This window comes from Choristoneura fumiferana, unplaced genomic scaffold, assembly GCF_025370935.1.
Source record: "Choristoneura fumiferana unplaced genomic scaffold, NRCan_CFum_1 Sck3bRy_378;HRSCAF=999_pilon, whole genome shotgun sequence".
Lineage (NCBI taxonomy): Eukaryota > Metazoa > Arthropoda > Insecta > Lepidoptera > Tortricidae > Choristoneura > Choristoneura fumiferana.
Window position 1 is genome coordinate 22,028 of NW_027413020.1, and position 6,969 is coordinate 28,996.

General features: G+C 51.7%; 1 pseudogene; it reads right to left on the bottom strand.

Moving 5' to 3' along the window:
• Positions 1–2,012: 2,012 nt before the first annotated feature.
• On the bottom strand, positions 2,013–3,488 carry LOC141445157 (uncharacterized; annotated as a pseudogene).
• Positions 3,489–6,969: the final 3,481 nt, after the last annotated feature.

A 6,969-nucleotide genomic window follows, 5' to 3' on the forward strand; every position in this document is an offset into this window, starting at 1 on the left:
TATGTTAAGAATTTGATAGAACTAACTAGCGCGCAACTTTAAGCAGTTTCAAAAACCGCGCGTCTCACTTTGGTAAAAAGTAATTAACTGTCAAAGTTCGAACACAGAATTATTTTTAAAAAAGAAATTATAAGACATAAAAATCAGCGACTTGCGGTTCCGAGCTGCTGCTGATGCGGCGCACGAGGTCTCCAAATTTCAGCTCTCTCTGATGGCCGGAAACGAAACCACGCCAACACGTGGTTTTTGTTTTTTGACTGTGGCGTCTCAGCGTGACGTCACAGGAAGCCGAGCGATGCGTCAAAAGACGGGGCTTGTCAGGGCGCAGTGCGCGGCACTTCGCTCGTAAAAATCCAATCAGCCAAACTCGAGTAATCACGAGTTTTATGGTCCAAACTTCGTTTTAACCTCAAAAACGTCACTATTTCGCACTTTTTTATGTGTCACTGTCACTTATCACGTGTGATTTCACTGTGGTTAGGTTAGGTTAGGTTTAGGTTAGGTTAGGTTAGGTTAGGTTAGTTAGGTTAGGTTAGGTTAGGTTAGGTTAGGTTATTAGGTTAGGTTAGGTTAGGTTAGGTTAGGTTAAGGTTAGGTTAGGTTAAGTTTAGGTTTAGGTTAGTTAGGTTAGGTTAGGTTAGGTTAGTTAGGTTAGGTTAGGTTAGGTTAGGTTAGGTTAGGTTAGGTTAGGTTAGGTTAGGTTAGGTTAGGTTAGGTTAGGTTAGGTTAGGTTAGGTTAGGTTTTTTTTTTTTTTTTTTGTAAGGTAAATGAGAGGCAGCGACAGTTGCCTGTGACTGTTGAAAATTACTCCAACAGTCGCCGCGTCCCATTTTTACAGTGGTTCCACAGACCAGGGGTCCGTGCTCTATTTTACAAAAGTGGTTTACGATCAGGCGCGAACCGGAAAAAATCCTCATGGACACTGGGAATGGAGGGCCCAGTAGTGCCGGACTTTTACCGACTAAAAACCGGTTCGCGCCCTGGATTTCTGTGGTTGTCGCCCGAACAACTCTAAGCCTGATTCTAGAAATGAGAATCAGGCATATAGCGATTCGGATGGCAACCCCAAAAACTTTTTGGCTATTTTCATGCGTGGGGGGGGGGAGCTTATACTACGCGCGGGTCTTACCTCAGCCAGCGCTGGAAGGCCGGGAGAGAACATGCATTCTCCCGTTTAGACTCCGCGGGGTGCTAAGGTCGGTCTCCCTGTTGTTTTTCCCAGTGGTTACTTCCTTGACCGACCCTCGCCCTTCTAACTAATCTAACTTAATCTATTGTCTCTATACATCTATTCTATGAACTAAGATCGCCCAGCTCGATGCCCGACGCATACATGACTTATGACTAAGGGCTGCCTTTCTTTTGCCCTGCGATGGAAGAGTGGGTCGGAGATCTTTTTGTTGACCGCTTATGTGGCTGTGAGTGCCATCTTTTAGGGTGGGGTTACCCTTGATGCGCGATGTTTTGCATCTTCGGTCTTTTTGCGCTTGTCTCCTAGCGCTGCCCTTCTTTTCGGTTCTGCTTCCATCGCTTAGTCCTGCTGCTAATACAATTAGGGTGGGATGAGGAGTGCTTTCCGGACGGCTGGACGCTCCAGTGTTGGCGGAAGTACCCGTGGGGCCACAACAGATCCTTACCCCAGCCAGTGCTGAAAGGCCAGGGAGAAACTATGTCTCAATCCCCGTTTAGGCTTCCATTGCGGCTTCCATAGGCCTCCGCCGGCTTTCTGGATGCGTCCTCCGTCCGAAACTCACCTGTCATGTGGGCGGGAGATGCATGCGTCAGGGATGCTTGTTATTTGTTTGCTGCGGCGATGTACAGAGACAACTCAGTGCATGCAAAAAATAGCCTCAGTTGTCGCGACTTGTTTTAATTTGGGTTTGTCTATTTGGTGTGGGACTTGAACAAATAATTTAGAGTTAAGGAAGAGCGTCGTCTCTGAGACTCTCGGGGGAAAAGATGTCATGTGTGTGCTTGTGTGTGTGTGTGCGTGTGTGTGTATGTGTGTTCTTTACTTATTGCGTTTGCACGCTGCCGAGACTACTTTCTCAAGGAAAGTCTTCGTGGGATCCCTATTCTTGGCTGATCCAAGCAACTGTACCCAGACCGAGCTGTCTTGAGTGACCTTGACTCCGGTCTTTTGCTCTAGCTCGAATCTGTCCGGGCCGAAACGAGGGCATTCACAGATAATGTGCCAGATGTCCTCGTCTATGGCTGGGTCGCAGATGCACGAGGGTACATCCTTGACTTTGAAACGGTGTAGATACGCTGCGAAACCTCCATGTCCGGTAAAGGCTTGAACCAAGTAGTTTGTGAGTTTGAGCTTTTTTAAGATGCTGTTTGCATCCCTCACTTGTGGAAAAAACTTCTTGGTTATCGCACCAGTCTCGGAGGCTTCGTAGCGGATCTGCCATTTTTCGACCGTTTCGAGTCTTATCGACCTTTTGACAAAGGACACCGGCACCCTATCGTAGTCCGGAGCGGTCTTTTTCTTTAAAGCTGCTTGCTTTGCCAGTTCGTCTGCCCTCTCGTTTCCTGGCGTTCCGATATGAGCTCGCAGCCAAAAGAATTTCGTGACCACTCCCGCATCCCTCGCCTGCTCGGTTTGGGTCTTGATTGCCTGGACCAGGGGGTGTGTGGTGTATGGCGTTTTGAGTGCTTCCAGCGAGGACTTGGAGTCGCTGAGAATACTGACGCTCGGCACCTTGTGTTTCATCGCGACTTGTACTGCCCGGAGGAGCGCGTACAGTTCGGTCTGATACACGGTGTTGTAGGGTGCCAACTTGAAGGTGGAGTGTCGAATTTCTCCGCCTCTTTCCCACCATGTGAGTGCCGCTCCGTCTTTCCCTCAATTTTACTACCATCTGTGTAAATTTGTGGGCCTTCCAAACCGTGCCTGTCCACCACATCCTGGTTGAATTCCTCCAGGCTAATGTAGTCGACAGAGACGGTCTTTGACGGGTGCGCTCTCTTCATAGCGTCCGTCCGACTCTCAACTTCCTCCCCGGTGGTACGTAGTCCTCGCTGATGCCTTCTTTGCCTCGTACAGCTTTGCCGATTCGTGGATGCGCAGGTCCAGTGGGAGGGTTCTCGATAGGACCAGCGCCGATGTCAGAGAGACAGTCCTGTACGCCTTACAGATCTTCTGGGCGAAACCGCGCTGAATTGAATCAAGCTGATTCCGCACCATCAGTTTGTTGGCTGCTTCGTGCCAAGCACTTGCAGCGTACAGGACTATCGGCTCTATCACCGCCACGTAGATGGTTTTGATGATGTCACCGTTGAGACCCCATGACACCCTCGCCGCACACGCAAGCTGCTTGTAGATGTTGGCAGCCTTCTGGCAGGTCTTCGCCACGTGTGAGTTAAAGGTTAACTTGCGGTCTATGGTAAGTCCCAGCAGTTTCACCTCATCGACAAGCTGCACCTCGGTTCCAGCCATCTCCACTCGAATTGGGTCCCATTTGAGTCGGCGCGTGATGACCATTGCTGCGGTTTTGTGGGGTGCAAAATTGAGTTTGTTGTGGGAGCCCCATTCGACCACTTTTTGGAGTGTCCGGTTTGCTCTTGCTTCTATCTCCCCTGAGTTTGTTCCGAGAACACTAAGGTGACGTCGTCAGCGAAAGCCTGGCAAAGGGTACCTGCGTCATCAAGTAGCTGTAGGAGGTCATCTAGAATAATATTCCAGAATATAGGACCCCCGATAGAACCTTGAACGCAACCCTTCGTCGTTTGCTTTTCGCTGACCTCGCCCGCGTAGTGCACCTTTATCGAGCGATCCTCTAAATATGAGCACACCACTCGATAAAGGTTTCTCGGACAACCTTTCTTTGCCAATTGGGTTTTCAATTTAGGCCACCAGGCGTTGTCGAAGGCACCCTCTATATCCAGCGAGACCAGTAGAACAATACGCTTCCTTGCTTCCACTTCTGTCCTGACGTGTCTCAGTAGATCATAGAGGGCGTCCTCCGTCGACTTTTGCGGCATAAACCCATACTGGCGTTCGTTCAGGGTTGGGAGGATATGCCACTTGATCCTGTTGACGAGGAGTTTTTCCAGGATTTTCCCCATCACCGACAACAGTCCAATCGGTCGGTGAGATTTGGGTTGTGTGTAATCCTCCTTGCCGGCTTTCGCAGAATGCAGACATGAGCTGACTTCCAGGCTCTGGGGAAGTGGGTTAGCCTCAGGCAGGTATTGGCTAGGCCCAAAAACACTTCCCTGTTGCACTGAATAGCCTCTGCGCAGATGTCCGCTGTGAGTCCGTCCGACCCCGGGGCCTTTTTCGGGTTCATACTCTTGACGACCGCCTCCAATTCCACTAGCGTGAACGGAGGGTCTTCGTCTTTGAGGTTCAGCTCCACTCTGGGGGCTTCTCCCTCAGTATCCTCCCTGATGCGCCGGTGATGTTCGGACTCACCTTCCCTGCTGTCATCCGGATAGAAGCACTGAGCTAGTCTCTGGACCGATTGTTTCGGTGTTAAGGTGTGCCCCTGTTCGTTCCTGAGCAGCGTGTCCTCTCGCCGTCTAGCCGTTTTGCGAATAACTCGATAAATTCCGTCCCACATAGACTCCCTTTCCTGTGTGGTGCAGAATTCTTTCCAGCTAGCCGTCTGAGCTTCCGCCGCTCTGTTTGCGTAGTCGACCCTCGCCTGTTGGTACTGGTCGACTACATACTGCCTTCTGCTTGGGGCCGCGTTTTTTATACGCCTTTTCCGTCTTAACACCTCCTTTTGCAATCGGCCAGCTCTTCAGACCACCACGGCGGTATGGCTTTTACCTTCGGAGCTCCGGACCTGGGGATACTCTCCTCGCATGCTTTTGAGACGGCGCTGATGTAAGAATTTACTACCTCCTCCACCTGCGCTGCGTCTCTCACGTTGCTTAAGGTATGTACCGTGAGATCTTTTTCTACAAGCTCCTCTGATAAAACCCGCCTGAACTTGGCCCAATCAGCTTTCCTGGTGTTGTAAATCCTGGTTGTGTGTTTAGGTACTGGTTCCGGGGAGTCTGACTGTACACTGCGAAGCTTATGGCGTTATGGTCTGAAGTAGTAACATTCCTGTCTACTTTCCAGTCGTGGACTCTTGACAGGATGTTCTCACTGCACACCGTAACATCTACTATGCTTGTGTAAAGCTTTCCTCCCCGATACGTTTCGAAAGTGGGTGTGTTCCCCTCGTTGAGGATATGCAGATCCACCTCATTGAGGAAGCTGTTGTAGGCTGCCCCTCTGTGGTCCTCCGACCTGCTTCCCCACCAGTAGCTCCAGGCATTTACATCCCCACCCACCAGGTAGCTGTCCGCTCCAAGTCCAAGCATTACCTCCCTCAGCTTGGCAATATAAACATCTATGTCCTGGTCTCCCTCGAAATAGATCGAGATTACTCCAATTGATGTATTACCAATCTTGAGAGGGCCGCCGCGATGTTCTCCGTCACCAGTTGTGGGTCATGTTGAATTTTGACCCGATCGCCTAGGACCACTATTGCCGCTTTTATGGGCTTAGTGCGGTTCAGCGTACACTGGACCACTCTGAAGCCCGGTGGCGCCACCATCTCCCCTCCCCTGCCTACGTACGGCTCCTGCACCAGCGCTACCTCGGTGTTAGTGCTTTGCATGGCCTGGTAAATTTCTGTCGTCACCAGTTTCGCCCTTTGCAAATTAGCCTGCAGGAACCGCGTTTCATGACGCAGGGTTTGGGTTGGGGAAGACGGTCTCGTTTGTGCCGGCACCACCGTATCAACAGCAATACGCTATTCTGGACCTAGCCAAGGCGTCCCACTTCTGTCTTTCTCTACATTCCTGGCTGAACGCCTCGTGCTGCGCCTCTGCCTGGTCTCTGCCTGCCCTTGTGCAGTTGATGCACACCGGTTGTTCCTGCGGACACTTTTGTGGTCCGTGGCAGTGCAGACAGAACCGACAGTTCGTGCTCACCTCCCTGCACAGTGTCTTGGTGTGGCCATAAGCCAAGCACCTTGTGCACTGTACAAGGGGGGATTGGTCCTCCACCTTCTGCCTCTGGAGACCTATGTAGACCTTTTCGGCCTCCACAAGCCTCTTCCAGGCAGCCGGCGGAAGCTCAAACACCGGGTGGCAGCACAAAGGGTTCCTTGCCCTTTTTCTATATCTGAGCTTGAGGTCGGAGGCTTCTATCTTTAGGTCGCTCAGAAGGTGCTTATTTTGCGCAAGCAGCATCTGCGGGAGGTCTTCGTCCTTGTGGTAGTTAAGGACGTCCCTTATGCAGACTAGGGGATTCTTCATACGCGGATATTCTGCGTTGAGTTTCCCCTCTGCTGCTTTCCTGAGTAGCTCAAGGTCTTTCTGGCTGGCGCAATTTACCACCACCTTCTGGTTCCTGGCTTTTCTTACCCCCTCCAGCCTCATCCCGGTTGTCTGGGCACTCACTGCTTTGTCAAGCTCTAGTAGGACGCCTTCGCTGGTCTTCGTTGGGTCCTTTGACGACACAATGACCGTGTGGTTATTGTTAGGAACTGGGGTCCCTTCCGCCCTTTTAGCACCTGAGCGTACGTCACCGGTCCACTCTGGCAGCGCTGAGCAACTTCCTACCCATTGCGTCAACGGAGTCCTTCAGCTCGGCCAGCGCCAGCTCCGTGTTCAGGGTCGAAGGCGGGGCCACCGGTCTTCGGCTCTCCGCCCTTACTTCCTCGGTGAGGCACCTCATGTCCGAGCTAATAGCCTCCAGCCGCTCCCTGAACTCGGTCTCGAACTCCGCCGGTTCGGGCACTGTAGGTTGCAGCTCACGCGCCCCCAGAGCTTTGAGTTCCTCCGTGGTTGCAGTGAGGAGGTCAATTTTGCGGGCGAGATTTGTGATGGCTTCCGCCGCTGCATTCTCGCGTGGTGTCTCTTCAGATGCCTCTTTTACGATTGGCATAAGACCCTCGATGGTCTGTGGGATCCTTGCCGACGCATTCGCCAGCTTATCCAGGGTCTTCCTCATTTCGTCC